The sequence below is a fragment of the Anas acuta genome, chromosome 10 (assembly GCF_963932015.1).
Source record: "Anas acuta chromosome 10, bAnaAcu1.1, whole genome shotgun sequence".
NCBI lineage: Eukaryota > Metazoa > Chordata > Aves > Anseriformes > Anatidae > Anas > Anas acuta.
The window spans coordinates 15,896,307-15,911,883 of NC_088988.1; the positions used below are offsets into that span (position 1 = coordinate 15,896,307).

The window sequence follows — 15,577 nt, forward strand, 5'->3', positions numbered from 1 at the left end:
TTTTCTAAAACAACAACAAAAACTCTTATCTTTGTTATAGTTTATTAGTGTCAGTGTCATTGAAAGTACCAAAATAACTGATAGGTTCTAGTAGAGCAACTAATGTATTTGGGCTTAGTTCACTTTTATTTGTTTTTGATAATGATTCCTACCTCAAAGATGTATTTAAGTGGAAAGGATTATAGGGTTGATACAAAATTTGACTGTCTGTTTTGTGATTGCCTTTAATTTTTACAAACTGTTCTGTTTTGTACAGGGTTTCTTCTAATTTGATTAAGTTTACAAATTGTCTGTGACCTCTGCATGAGCTGTTTCAGAAAGCTACTCTTTCTTCTGGACTGAATAACTGTGCAGCCTGCCAGCAATGCCCCTACTGTTCACGAACCAGCTGTCCCGCCTTGCCTTGGGCAGGCATCTTGTTGGAGTTCAAACACTAACAGGTGGGACTAGATGGATGGTGAGCTGGACACTTCTCAGGAGGTGTCACTCTGTCCTCTGAGCTAGCAGGGGACCACAGACCTAGTGCTTTGCTTACAGGTTTTCACTTTTTCGTGTAAAACAGAAACTAATCACAACTTTATCACAACTAATCACAAGTATTACGTGGAGGTAAAGTAGAGTTACAGCTCACTGAGTAGATGAACAATACTTGCCTAAAGTGTCCTGTAATAAATGTTTTTTGTTTTTTTTTTTTTGTTTTTTTTTTTTTTTTTTTTGTAATTCTAAAATATTGCCCAATTTAACAAATGCTGTCATCCTCCCCAAAGAGGAATTCATATCAGTTTTTTCATATGTTTTTGTTTGTTTGTTTGTTTTTTATGATTTTTTTTTTTCCTGAAGTGCAGGGTAACTGTTCAGATTGAAATGTTCTATATGAATTTAAGTGGTAAATTATTATTTGACACTTATCGTTATATATATTGTATGCTTTGTTGTCTTGCCGTGATCATTGAAAGAATTAAGATTGTCATATGTACTGCAGGTTACAGCTGATAGCATGTAATCCTAACTTTGGGGACAGTATGATGCCAAAATGAATTAAAGTATATTTCCATTTTCATCTTTTTGCAACCAATTTTACTGTTTTCTTAAGGTAGATCCTTAATTATTATCGGTTCTTAAGCATATCAGTTTAATTTTTCTGAGAAATAACGGAGCATATGAAGATGCTTTTCTCTGACATTTAACAAAAAATAAATTAGGCTTGGTGTGATTGGTAAGACATTCCTTAGGTTGCAGTTCTAGTTTGAAGTTTTATTTTAGACAAATTTCATGACACTGGCTATCCTAACATCTGGTTATCTCCCTCAAAGCATCCCTGAAAATAATGAAATAATAATATTTCAGAAAATAAATGTAAAACATATTTCTTATTTATATTTTAGTTCTGGAAATATTTCTTTTCCAGTACTAGACTATTAGCATTTTATTGTTAACCATAAATATTGTGTTAAAATAGTAAGAGAGATAAGATTTTGATGATATGAAAAATGTTGGGTCAGTGAATACTACTTGCTGCACACTTGATTTCTAAACCTCAGGTCCGTTAGATTAGGGTCTAAAATCTGTCTTCTGATAGGTTTTTTTTTTCCCTTTTTCTTTCCATGAAGGCCAACCTTACTATAGCTTAGAATCCTGATTCCCCAGTTGCAAGGAATAAAGTTTGCAATTTGCACACTTGGAAAAGAAGCGTTACAAAGTGAGTCAACTTGCTCATCTACCCAGTAATCAGTAGGCTAATGCCTGGTTTTGCTCAACTTGCATATCCATACCTTGCATAGAATATACAGACATATATATATATATATATATATATATATATATATATATATATATATATATATATATTTTTTTTTTTTTTTTTTTTTTTTTTTAATAAAATTGAATTTCTTCCTTACAGAGAACAGATGCATGTTGTGCGCTGCAAAATTTTCAGGTTTCCAATCTAAGTGAAAAGAATCTATTTTTTATTTAGTTATTTTTAAGGGCATAATAATACAATTTTAAGGGTATAATACAACGAAATAAGACTTCTATAGCATTCATTCTCCATCTCAGTCCTGTTTCCCCGCTTGTCACAACTTTGGGGTATTGTTTTGTTTTCTAAATTTTTGAAAAAATAACAACTTTGTGGGTTTGCATTACATAGAACTTAAACTGAGGATGGATGCACCTACCATATCATTGTCACTGGTAAATGAACCTGAAGATAGAGGAAAGGTATGTGAAGTTCTATTCATACACTAAAAGTGGAAAGTAGTGCTTCACCACTCTTAACAAATTCACTTCTTGGAAGAAGAATTTATTTTCAATTCTATTTAAGTGTCATAGAAGTGACAACAACAAATACGAAGTATTTGATCTTTTTATTTCTCCTTTTTGCAATGGTTGGCAAAATCTTGAAACTTTCTAGTAACCAGCTAAATCTCCATCCACACACTGATGGCAAGAAATGAACACGTTAGTATGATGTTTTACTAAATTGCCATGTTTCATTAATTTCCTACAATAACTTTAAATATGTTTTTCAGAGAACAGTTAACAGCATCTCAGTAAAATTAACAGAGATTAACAATATTTTCTCAAATCAACTTTCTGTAGTCTTAGAAAACATTGCTGTATCAGTTAACTTTGAATATGTGATTAATATTTTTGTTTTTAATAGTTACAGGTTGTAAGCTATCTCTTAAAAGAAATTTTGCGTTTTAGATCACAATATACACTGGTTTTAACCTGGCAATAATGGTGTGGTTTATGGTAGAAGGCTCACACAGATTTTAAGAAAACTCATATAATCGTTTTAGTTGATTAGTACTTAACTTATATTTCAAAATTATCTACTTCATGTTTAAATCTTAAAACTTAAACATGAATTTCATTGTAAAATCTAAGACATCTTCCTAGGGGAAAAATTAATTTTAAAAATAAGCTTGTTTGGGCTTCTTATTGACTTATGTAGATATTTAACTGCTTTTTGATTAAAAATACTGAGTAGTGATTCAGTTTTGAAAATGATCAGAATCTGTTAACATGAGTTTACTCTTACATTTAATGACCAGAGAGTGCATCAACTTGGATATGCTTTAAAGAAGCATTTTAGGCATGCTAAAAATTTCTAGTTTGTACTTCTTAAATCTGTCTACCTTGAAAGAAAGAAATGAATGAATTATATTCAAATTATATTTAAAAACAACAACAAAAACCCACCATAAACAATTTTAATGCATAGTAAATTCTGATGGTTTTATCCTGGTGTCTAGATAGTGGTTTCTATACTTTTGTTACATTTTACTCCAATTAAAATGATGAAAAACACATACCCGCATTCTGATTTTCATATAAGCCACAAATTGCTAATTCATTTCCTACAGTGGGACTTGGTATGGTTGTAGTTAGCTTAGTACATTAATGTGCTTTACTGAATTTTCTAGTGTTTTTTTGTTGTTGTTGTTGTTTTTGTTTGTTTGTTTTTTGGTGGAATCAATATCATTTCATTTTTAAAAGACAAATTATAATATTTGAGTAAATACAATACTTATTGTAACAGATTATACAACATACATGTATATAATAGCAAATGGATTTTGTTTTAAATATTTTACTGTATTTTTTTATTATTATTTTTAGTTCATACCCCGTGGACTGTTCATCAGAAGGCTCGCATCATGGAAAATGTATCTGTGATATCTTTCATGTAAGTCAGTAATAGAGGGATTAAGTGTTTTTTACCAAGCCTCAGTTATTCTGAGCATGTCAGCTCTTGATGCCTCTGTTGAAGTTTACTTGCATAGTTACAGTAAGGCACAAAATTTGTAGGAATCAGCTCAGAATAATACGGAACCTTCCAAAATTGCTCTGTTTGAAAAATGTCCAAATAGGTATTCAAGTCAGTATTACAACATTAATCAGAAATGCTTTCTACATTATGCAGCGTACTTCATGTGACCAGAATATTTCCTTTCAGATACAGTTCTTTTTCAAAGACTGAAAATCTTCAACTTGATGGTACTTGATGGCAGAAAAGTGTTAACCAAAGCAGGGTATAAAGCTGTTGCTTGTTCACATTCAAATTTAAAATAATAATAATAAAAAAAAAAAAAATGGAGTGAAGGAAAGAGAACTATTTATCATGTCTTACCCAGTCAAACAATTTAAACTTGTAAGCCCACATTTATTCATGATCTTAATACCATTAGAGCACAGGTGATTTTATTCCTGCTGCTTTTTTTCCATGGGTGTGCTGTCAAAGCTTCCCAGCCACCTTGGTTAATCCACTCCATGTGCCAAAAGTAATTATCCTGAGTTCTGTGCCGACTACAACGATGTGAAACTTTGGAGTCCGTGCACCTATGATGTCATCAGGGAGCCATTAATGTAAGAGCAGCTTCTGTAGAGGCCTGAAGGTCCGTGTCAATTCATCACATGCCCAAATACCTCTGCATGAAAGGTATCGATTTAATCATTCTGACAGCAGGCCTGTCAGAAATGTAATTGTCCACTGAAAGTACAAGTGTGTAAATGGACATCCCAGCAAAAGGCAGCAATCTTTCAAGGTAACATTTTACATTATTCAGATCATTCCCGCTTGTTTTCTCCCTCCTCTTGCCCCCAGCCCAAGCCTGTTATTGATATAAAGGTTGAAGCTCAGGCAGCTTAACTGTTATGTGGAATGACCTTTACTTTTAATATTAATATATTATTGTAAAGTCTATGAGACTCATAAATGCAATTTTAGAATTCATATGAAATGCCATGTGCTGAACCTATTGCAACTTTTCCTCTAGTCCTGTGGCAGGTTGCAAACTATGTGAATTAATATGCATCATATTCTTTCTCCTTTATTTACTTAGAGAGGTTTGCCGAGCAACTTTATCAAGAGTAACATTATCAAGAGCTTTCCTGCAAGCTTCTTTATCATATTCACATCCGTGTCTGCTCGACACTTGTCACTGTCAATCAAATCGCAATAATACGCAGATGATTTGCTCATTTGGTTTAATAAAATCTCTCTGCTTATTTGCACTGCAGTCATTATGCCACATAATTGCTCTGCCGCTGAGGTGAAAGGCAGCCAGTTGCCTGGGGGATAAGAAGAGACTATTGCTATATGAAGGATTTGTTTCTTTGCCTCTGTCTCTCCCTAGTCACTCATATCCCTAAAATTAATATTGTATTTGAATCCAGTCCTGCTATTCTTATGCAGGCTAACATTGTTATTACTTATTATTTGGATGTGAAGTCATTTATTTTTAGTTTTGATGTCCAAGCTGTCAAGCTAAATTTCATTGTGTACTGCCACATACAATTTTTAACTGCCATTTAAACTAGATTCAAAACCCAAATTATGAAGAGAACATGTTCAAAGGAATGGGCTGACAGGAAGTATAGCTACAATTTTTATTTCCCAGGAAATCAAAGTATAGATCTTGTTATTGTTCTGTGGTGGAAATATGTGCAGTTTTCATACTTCATAATCTTTTTTGTATTGGCTGGACACTGTGATTCAGAAGCAGAAAAAAGGCGGCTATTTATGCATATGAGCAGCCCTTAGGGTGCAAAACAAAGGCATCCGCTTCTAGAAATGACATAGCACAGAACTAGCTCAACTTACTGTTGTAAATTCCTGAATGATTTGTACTCCATTTTCCCATAGATTCTGCTGTGATGGATGGTGGGAGTAAAAATGAGGGATCTGTGTGTGTAACGTAAGCCTTAGCTCCTTCACTGCACAGTTAATATAGCAGTACCTGCCATGCGATGATAGTAATGAGCCCACATTTTGGGGGTGATTCCATCTCAGTGGTCTAATCATGAGGAGCCTGAAGTACTCGTAGCTTGGAATGTATTTCAAACACCAAGTACCTGATGGTTTGTTTTAAAGAAAGTGAAAAACCAAGCTAAAACTGCCTATAAGAGAACACATCAGTGTTCAGCTTGCCTCTTTTAATTCAGTCCTGCGTGGAGCCCTGTCGGTGTGTCAGAGGAAGTGCTGATATTTTAAGGCACTTGAACCTGAGGACATCTTTTCTATTTGTATAAATTTGATCTAACAGTTCTCAGACACACAAAGAGATGGTGATTTGTAGCAATACTAACATGGGAATTTCTTTCTTTCGCTGTGTTTCTTTCACTGCTCAAACTCAGAAAGCCCACATTAAAACAGAGGAGCCCATGAATTCGGAGAAGTCCACAAAAGGACCATTAAGTCACCTCCAGACTTTGTGGTAGGCTGTTCCACTTCATCCAGTCGATGTTAAAGTGAACCCAGTAGCTAAACAAAATAAATCTCCTCTAAGATACTCTAATAAATCTACATCTAAGAAGGGATGTAAAACCAACTCCTTCTGGTAGTTAGATTAAGTGGTTAATCACTCTCACTATTAAAATATTTACTTAATATCTCTTTGAAATTGGTTCTTGTTACGGCTTTCGGCACTAGACTAAAAAGATGTTTATCTCCCAGCATTTTCTATTTTATTTTCCCTGGTAACTGAGTTCTCTCCAAGTTGTTTTTTTTTTTTTTTTTTTTTTTGTTTGTTTGTTTGTTTGTTTGTTTGTTTTTTCTTCAAAATTGATGAGGAATTTCACCAGCTTTTTATGCATACATGGCTCTTTGCCTGTCTTTTTTTTTTTTTAATACAAGTAATGACATCAGATACCAGGGTGGTGTTTGGTATAACATTAATATTTACTTTGGGGGGCATGGAGGCATAGCAGTTGTAATGGGCAGCTGATTCTGAGCTTTTTTTAAAATTTTGTGTTTGGAGATAAAAGGTAGGACTGTGTTTCCATTTTTTCTTTGGTATAGCATTTGGTATTTAACTTGTGTTTTGTTTGAATGACCATACCTAAGAAGCAGCTGGGATCACCCTTTGACTAGGTATCTCAGTCATTATTTACTACCGTGGAATGAATCAAAAATTATCTCAGTACACTGTGGCTTGTAACTTTAATTTCCTAGGGAAAACTGCATTAGGTCTGTTATCAGCGCTCCCCTGGTGTCTGTTGTTATGGCATAAAGCATTCTAAATCTGACCCTGTGCAAAAGGCATCAACTGAACATCAACTGTGTGGCAGGATGGAAGAGATACCCAGACATGAGCACAGGTGTCAGAAGCATGCTCCAGCGAGACGCCACAGTGTTATTTGGCCAGGCTGTTACTGCTTCAGGAATAATCTTGGATACTCCTATTCCACGTTACCCAGAGCAGTGTGTGATGGTGTGCTCCCCTCACCCCACAACCTGGCCTTTCACCCCAAACCCTGGTCAAGTGCTAACCACCAGCGGCAGTTGTGATAGATGTGTGTGGTCCTGGTGGCTGCAACGGGCTCAGTGTGCTTTCAGGAGAGATGGCTAACACACAACGAGATGTTCAAGGAGTTTAGAAAGCAAGGGAGGATCTCCTGAATGACTGGATTTAACCCTCTATCCTGTAAATATTTAACCCTCTATCTTGTAAATAACTGCAGGTACCTTGCCACCAAATCTGAAGTCACTGTCTTATTTACAATCAAACTTTGTTAAATCACTATATCAGGTAACATATTGCTGCTTCTCTCTTGCAAATGAAGTACATCACTTCCTTGCCCTGTGACGCTGTATAGATTTGTTCTAACTCGCATTGTCCTTCCTGAATAACAAAATGTTCATCAAAGGAGATTGGTAAGGGCATATCAATTTCCTTCAGGTAGTTTTAGATGGAGATAGCGAGTTGGAAAAGGAAATTAATTCTCTCTCTCTCAAATCTGAGACTTCTAAACATCTTTTCACTTCTCTGCATGGCTGCTACAGTTTACATGGCAATTTTTCTGTAGGATGCTGTTTCTCCTCCTGTCCTCTTTCATAACTTACCTTTGCTTTCAGCTTTTATTTCTAAGCCAAAAAGCTGTTTACTACACAAGGGTGATCAGGCACTGGAGCAGGTTGCCCGAAAGGCTGTGGAGACTCCATCCTTGGAGATAATCAAAACCCAGCTGGATGCGGTCCTGAGCAATCTGCTTCAGCTGATCCTTTTCTCAGCAGGGTGGTGGAGTAGACAATCTCAAGAGCTCCCTTCCCACCTGATCCTTTCTGTGATTCTGTAATCCAAGGATGCAGAAGTGCTGTATGACTGTAATCTTAATCTGCATTACCAGTGGGAAAGAGTTTTGTTTTGCTTGCTTGTTGTTGGTTTGTCGTTCACAAAATATGGATCTATTTAGGTAATTTTAGGCCTGAGTCTATGCTATTTTAGTCAACAGGAGCAGACTGAAATATTTTCATCTAGTAAACACTAAGTTTTAAACCAGATTTCCAGAGAGGATGATCACAGAAAATTTGAATGCCAACCCCCTAAGCATGCTTGGAAAAAAAATATCTTTACTTCAGATTAATCACAAGTACCACTAAGAGAGGAAGGATGGAAGGTTTCATTTTCCTATCTTTATGGTGGTTTTGATCCTTTCTAATCTCTGATATTAAGATGATTTCAATTCTAAATGTGCTTATTTTGTCACGGTGGCTGATTTGGCTCTAGGAGATACAATGAGCACTTGGAAGAATTATTAACTTTTGTGTGCGCAATGGTTTGCTCACACAGAAGTGCAGCTGTTGTGTTACTGTTGTTTTAGTGTTGGCTCACTTTCTCCTTTTTTATACTGTCTAGATATTATTATTATGTTCCTATATAGTTTCCTGGTTGATAAGCTAGGGGGGGCAAAACAAACCTTGTAAAAGTGTTTGTGCATTATATGCTTCTAAGAAAAAAATCATTCTGTAGTGACAGAAACTTGTGCCCGGTCATGAGCACCAGAAAAGAAACAGCTTGACAAACTGTAATTCCGGCATATCTTACAGGCAGAATTACATACAGATATGACATATACTATATATTTCTGTTTTGTGTATATATACAAATAGAAAAAGTCATTAATAAATAGACTAGCATTAAAATCTCATATTGCCTAATAATTTCTAACAAAATATTCAGCACAGATTTTAAACCAGATGCCAGTTCAACATCCTTTTTTTTTTCTGACTCACAAAGCCCCTTGAAGTTGTGTTAAAGATAAAAACAGGAACAATAACAACAAAAAAGTATTTTTAATGCTAATATATGTTTAATACCAGTTTACTGATACTCATAAATAAAATCATTGCCAAACGTTTTACATTTTGGTTTAAAGATTGAGATATAACTGTTTTAAAGCAAAAAAAAAAAACTTGCAAATAGATCAGACTAAAATACTAAGGCAGTACTATAGTCAGTTCTAATTTCACGTTCCTTTTTAAGAGCATGATTATACAATTTATGATGGGAAGTAGCAACAGCCTTTAAAAGCAACTGTTGCCTATATTTATTTTTTTTTTGTAGAGGTATCTTAGTTCCAGACAAATCGTTTTTAGAAGTTGATAGGCTTTTCAAACATACATATAGAACATGCAAACATATAGACAATGAAAATAATATCAGTTTATCTCAAAATACAGTGCTCAGATTTGTGTGCAGCTGCCATGATGACCTAGCTAGGGTATTGCTCTGTTTTGGTTGGTAGGTTGGTTGGCTGCTTTTGTAGACAAAGACTTGTTCAAACACCTACATGCAAACACATACAGACAGATTTGCTCCTAAATTTATAGCAAATGGGGAGATTCCTTCTAGCCCAAATACCCAGAGCACCTGTCTGTGTTCAAAACTTTAGTGGGCAGGACTTTTAAAGGCCTTGAAAGAGAAAGTTTATTTGTAATTACACAGTTTGAAATGAAATAATGAAAATTAATTCAATTGTGATGGTAGCTCTTTGCTTGGCTGTTGAATGCTTGGCTACTTAACATTTTTCAGCAGTATGCTTTGCTATAAATTGGAACTAATATATAAAATAACACAGACACCGCTTCATCAGGGAACATTCTATCAGGGATTTTCATAAGAGAGACAGATCTAATATTATACCCCACTATTAATTAACATTAGATTTACTATCTGGAAGAAGGTGTTTAAAATTCTGCAAAATGAGACATAATTATCTTCATATAGTCTCTTTTTCATAATCTTCATTTTCCAAAGGTATTAAGGGACCTTATATTAGCAAAGTGGAAATTATTAAGGATAATTAAGATGAAAGTTTTATTTGATAGAGGAATTCTCATGATGTTTGGACATGCATGCTCAGTTTAAATCTAATCTCAATTCACACTTACATTTTTTTAGAATGAAATTTATAATAAAGAGAAATCACAAACAGCCAAACTATGTTTCAAAACTGCAGAGGCACAACTTGTTCACTTAAAAGAGAAGAAAAATTAGATTTCCCAACATTTTGTGCTTCTGGTAACTGTCAAAGAGATAGAAGATAGGACTGAATTAATTGAGAATCACTGTACCTTTGGGAAATAGAAATAACCGAATGGGAGGTAGAAACTTCAACTAATCTACAAAAAAAGGGTTGCAGATGGCATAGAAAAAAATACAAAAGTTCAGATAAAAAATAAAGCCAATGAAACAGATGCAGATGGAAATGTTCTGTTGAGGATTTCCTGGGCAACTTAAGTTCTTATTCATAGATGAAGCATCTAAACTGAAGTCGTATTGAAGTTAATAGGAAGTTTTTCAATACTTTTAATTGGTCTGTAATGTCCTTTAAACATAAATTTGTGACTAGTCACAATTAGTTGTGACGAGTCAGAACTGGGCAGGCAGACTGAAGTTTCTGTACCTTGGTTGTGAGGCTCTTAGTCTTTGATTTCCTTTCATGTAAATGTTCAGACCAATTCCTAGTCTAGCTTTAGAAAGCGCTAAATGCAGTAAATGTTGTCTGTATATACTGTCTGTGGTATTTCTGCTTACTTTAAGCCATAAATATGAATACAGATAGTTAAAGACAAACAGCAACAAACAAATGAGGAGTGAGAGGGGCGTTTCTGAGTTTTCATTCAGTCGTTTCCATATGCAAGCATAGCGTCTGTGCCCTGAGCTACGAGCTCTGAGCAGATAGTGCCGGATGTCGCTTTTATCTGGAGAGGAGAGAAGCAATCTTTCTTACAAATCTTTTATTTACTGAGTCTTTTGAATCTTTTGAATACTGAGGTGCCCAACCTCCTGTAGCAGTCTGCATGACAGGGCTGTTAGTGACCAAGACTGGCTCATGAAAAGGTGAGGTGAGCCCTACCGATGACAGTGCTGCTAAGTGGCATTCTATTTAATTAAGCATGTCTCTTTCTGCATGAAGGTTTACTAGGTGTCATGTTCATATCCTGCCTTTTCTTACTCCTTTTGAAGCAAGGAGCCCAGTACTGTTTTGTATGGCTGAAATGTTTTTCTAGCTGAAGGGAAAGATGGGTGTAAACTTTCAAATTCTCAGATTTGAGCTGTGAGGTTGAATTGGTCTATTGTGATAGATGCTCTTTCTTCATGTAGTGGACGTTCAGCGTTATCATAGAATATCCTGAGCTGGAAGGGACCCACAAGTTTCATGGAATCCAACTCCTGGCTCCACACAGGACCACCCAAAAATCAGACCCTACATCTGAGTGCATTTTCCATACGCTTCTTGAACTCCAGAAAGCTCGGCACCATGACCACTGCCCTGGGGAGCCTGTTCCAATTATTTGGCTAAATATTAGAGCTTGCTGATTTTTAATGATGTGCTCTGGACAAAAGAGCCACAAACCATCTCGATTTAGACTTGGATTAGTTGGGCTACACAGACACAATCTTGGGTAACTGTTCATAGCTGTTTCTCATTGAATGTGATAGCTTCCTTTGCATATTTACCTCACAGCCTTTACTCTTTATATTCACTTCTTTGATCAGCTATACACTAAATTCTTTAATATGCAGATTTTTAAATAACCAACCACTTACATACCTGCTTAATATGTCACTTTACTAGGAAAGTAATAAGAAGATGAAAGGAGGGAAGTGACTTTTGTGTAAAAATCTGGCTCCAGGTGTGAGTGGAGAAAAAAATGGTCCTACTTTATTATGTCTTATCTTCTCTGAAATTATGTAGGTATTTTTCAGTCAACAAATTAATTTTCAGCTGGAAAATCACAGTTATGAATTGGTTTTGGTCTGCTTTTCACTCATCATATCGTATCGTTAAAGCAGAAACTGGAGTTCATAATGATATTGTGGAAAATGCTGATCAAAGGTTGTTTACGTGGGCTGTGTTCACTGATTTGCCACGGTTGTCTCATACAGATGCGCTCTAATGACTATTCTCTGCAAAACTGATTTTTCAAAAAGATTCTTTAATCTGATTACTCTGTAATCCTTAGTTATTCCTGAGAGTGAGTTTACATGCATATTTGCTTGGGAGTATGTTTCACATGATTATGAATCAAAATAATCCATGAAAGGAAGGTATTTAAAACAAACGAAACCCTTATCGGTAAGGAAATAGTAATTACAGCTGTAAGTCTAATTAACACCTTATTCAAAACCATCAAAAATGGTTGGAAAAATCTAAAATGAGGAATTTCAATTTATCAGTAGACAAATTTAGGTATGAATGTCCATGATGAGACATACTGAAGAAGGCATAGTTTGAAGGCTGCGGTGTGATCCTCAGTTGGTCGTTGTTAGCTTCTGCTGTTCAGGAACAGCCAAGCTCTCACATAGCTGAATATATCAGCAGCCATGCAAATCTAAAAGTGATGGGATATTATATACATATGTACTTTTATATGAAGTGAATCTAGCAAGATGAAAGGCTTCCTATAGGGAATAAATATATTTAATATTTCTGATCCTCTGTTAAAGAAGTGAGTTTGTAGTTGAAGTTTTACAGTGTTGCTGACAGAGCAGAGACCCCAAGAACTACATAACAGATTTTGATGTTGCAGTCTGGGTTGTTTCTTCTTATCTCTTCCCCAAGGAAAATAAATATACTGTTGTTCTGGTTTCGGCTGGGATGGAGTTGATTTTCTTCCTAGTGGCTGGTATGGTGCTGCCTTTTGGATTTAGGATGAGAATAATCCTTGTTATTTCCCCTTCCTTTTCTGTCCTGTTAGACAGTCTTTATCTCAACCTTATGAAAAGATATGAAAATAAGAAGGATGGTTTTGATGACATGTGCCAGGAATAAGGTTAGTGAAGAGGCAAGGCATGAATGGGCACTGTATCATTAGATGATGCTGTGGGGTTTCTGATGCTTCTGAACACTGGATCCCAGCACTGACCCACCTTAGAGGCAGAAGAGCTGAATTGACCAGAGAAATACCACATGAAGTGTAAGCTAGGAGCGGGTTGTATTTGACTTGTTTCCAATCTTGTCCCTAAGAGCCTTTACTTCTAATTAGTCTTTACTAATTTGATGTTTCCTTTGTTGTACTATGTTACCAGTCTTGTGTTGCACTAAAATAAATCTAAGTGGAACTGAGAGAAATGCTTTGAAATCTGCACGGAGCAGTATGCCAAAGCAGCTCAAGAGACCCCAAACCCAGGGCATGTTACGAGAATTATGGGTCTGGACAGCATTTTCTGTCAAGCTATGAAGCCCTGTATGGGAACTACCATTCTGGGTAATAAGTTTTGGGAAGGCATTCACAAACCAAATAACTTTCTGCAAGCTGGTCTAGTGGAAGGTGTCCCTGCCCATGGCAAGGGAGTTGAAACTAGGAGATCCTTACGGATCCCTTCCAATCCAGACCATTCCGTGGTTCTGTGAGGTACCTGTCATTACCTAGCACGAAGGGCTGAGCCGTTCAATAGCTCTAGCCTTACCTGCACATATCGGTTCCAGTTTACCTAGATCTTGTTTGTGCTATTGCCCTTCAGAATGATGAGAGAACTGTGGCATGATGTGTTCCTCCCCATAGAAAACCACCACTGTGCATTGTGAAATAAGCTCTTACCCACTGACTTCTTTGTAAATGCCTTTAAAATGAAAATACCTGTTTTAAAGTATTCTTGTATGTTTACCATCATATTTTAGGAGCCTGATAGCTTCTCCTAACTCCTTGACTGTTTTCATTTGTAATTATATTGTTCCATAAAGTGATGATAGTGTTTCTTGTAGTATCTAAATCACAAAGGAATTAATTGCATTTGAAAAGACGTTCAATGCTTTGAGTTTTTAACAGTGACTATAATTCTGCTTGTTAGCTTTGAAAAAAAGAAAATACGTTATTTCACCTTTTGTTTTGGAGGGGGAAATAAGTGATGTTAATACTGATAGTTATCAAGTAAGGTGATGTTTCGTGTAACTATATATGGTATTTTTTCAAAATTCTTTTGTCAGTGTCCCCATAGAACTCCTGGGAATGGCAGTGGGAGAGAAGCATGCATATTTATCTGCAGCTGGCAGCAAAAGCCCTGATCACTTCTTGTCATACAGCATATTCATGCTTCCAGTCTGAAGTATTTTCATCCTTCAGCTGTCTATGGATCACCTTACGCGACTACAGCAGCTGCAGAACACCACCTAGTGGTGCTACGCACTCCCTCCAGCTAATTAAATACATGGAACTTCCTTCGTGTCTCTTCCATTCAGTCTATTTCTAAAAACTGCAGCCACCACAAGGGGAAATTCTGGCCCAGTCAGAACTATCAGGGTCTTTGCACGCTGGACAATTAAACATAATAGTGAATATGCCTGACAGGATGCAGCCATCGTGGCCCCCCTTCAGCAGCAGAGCTACAGGTAGGTGCTTGGCAATTTTAGGTTTGGGGTTATGAGGATGTGTGCTTTTGGGGTATGATTCTATGTATGTGGAAAATCTTGGCCAACACCTTGTTCCTATGCTAGCCTGAAGACATTGTTTTAAATTAAATTCCTTCCTGCATTTAGCCTTCTGGGTGAAACAGGTATGCAAGTATGCCTAGAAAAAAATGGATTTAAATATGAATGTATAATAATTTGGTTCTCTGTATTTTACAGCTTCTCTCTTCAGTCTCCTGAAAGATTTAAAATTGAAGCTGATGAATTTCACATGAGTCTATCTCTTATATTTGTCATTTTCCAAGACATTCTTGGCGTGCTTACACAGTAATGAACCTGTAATGCTATTTCAAGCTGATCCAACAAACCCTCAAGATTGTGCACTTTGGACCTAACAAATGTTTATATGTTTTCTTCAACAGATAATGAGATATGGAAATGGAAAAAAAAAAAAAAAAGTTTTCTGAGATGATTTTTTCCTAACTTTGGATATAAAGTAAAAAGGAATAGGACTTTTATTAAACTTATTTTCAACAGGCACTAATCCCTAGAAAAAGAAACTTTTTTTCTGAGGTAAGCAAGATACGAATAGCGCTTTAGGCTAGTCAGTTAAAATACCAATATACATGTAGTATGAAAATAGCGGAATCCTGGAATAGTGGAAAAGAAGGGAATCCTGTCCCCCGTGTAAATTTTGAGGCTCGTTTATTTTAGCTCATCTCGCAGGACCAATTCAGTCTTAGGTTTATTTGAGGTATTTGATGCCCCGCGCACTGCTATTTAGCGCTGTTCTGGTGTTAGTGCCATAGCCGTGCCTCTGTTATGTATTCACATAGTTTGCTGGAGGCGTCAAGCTCCCGCAAATGCGTTTGGGTGAGGTGACAGCAGCCCAGCAGGGGATCACTTTCTTACACCGCCCCGTCAGGTGCCCGTG

The 15,577-nt window shown here is 36.1% G+C and overlaps 1 long non-coding RNA gene across 1 annotated transcript; it reads left to right on the forward strand.

The window, feature by feature from the left end:
- Positions 1 to 7,979: 7,979 nt before the first annotated feature.
- LOC137861896 (uncharacterized) lies at positions 7,980 to 15,430 on the forward strand. The gene is made up of 3 exons (XR_011099912.1): positions 7,980 to 8,202; positions 14,224 to 14,625; positions 14,863 to 15,430. It is a non-coding gene; the product is annotated as an uncharacterized lncRNA (long non-coding RNA).
- Positions 15,431 to 15,577: the final 147 nt, after the last annotated feature.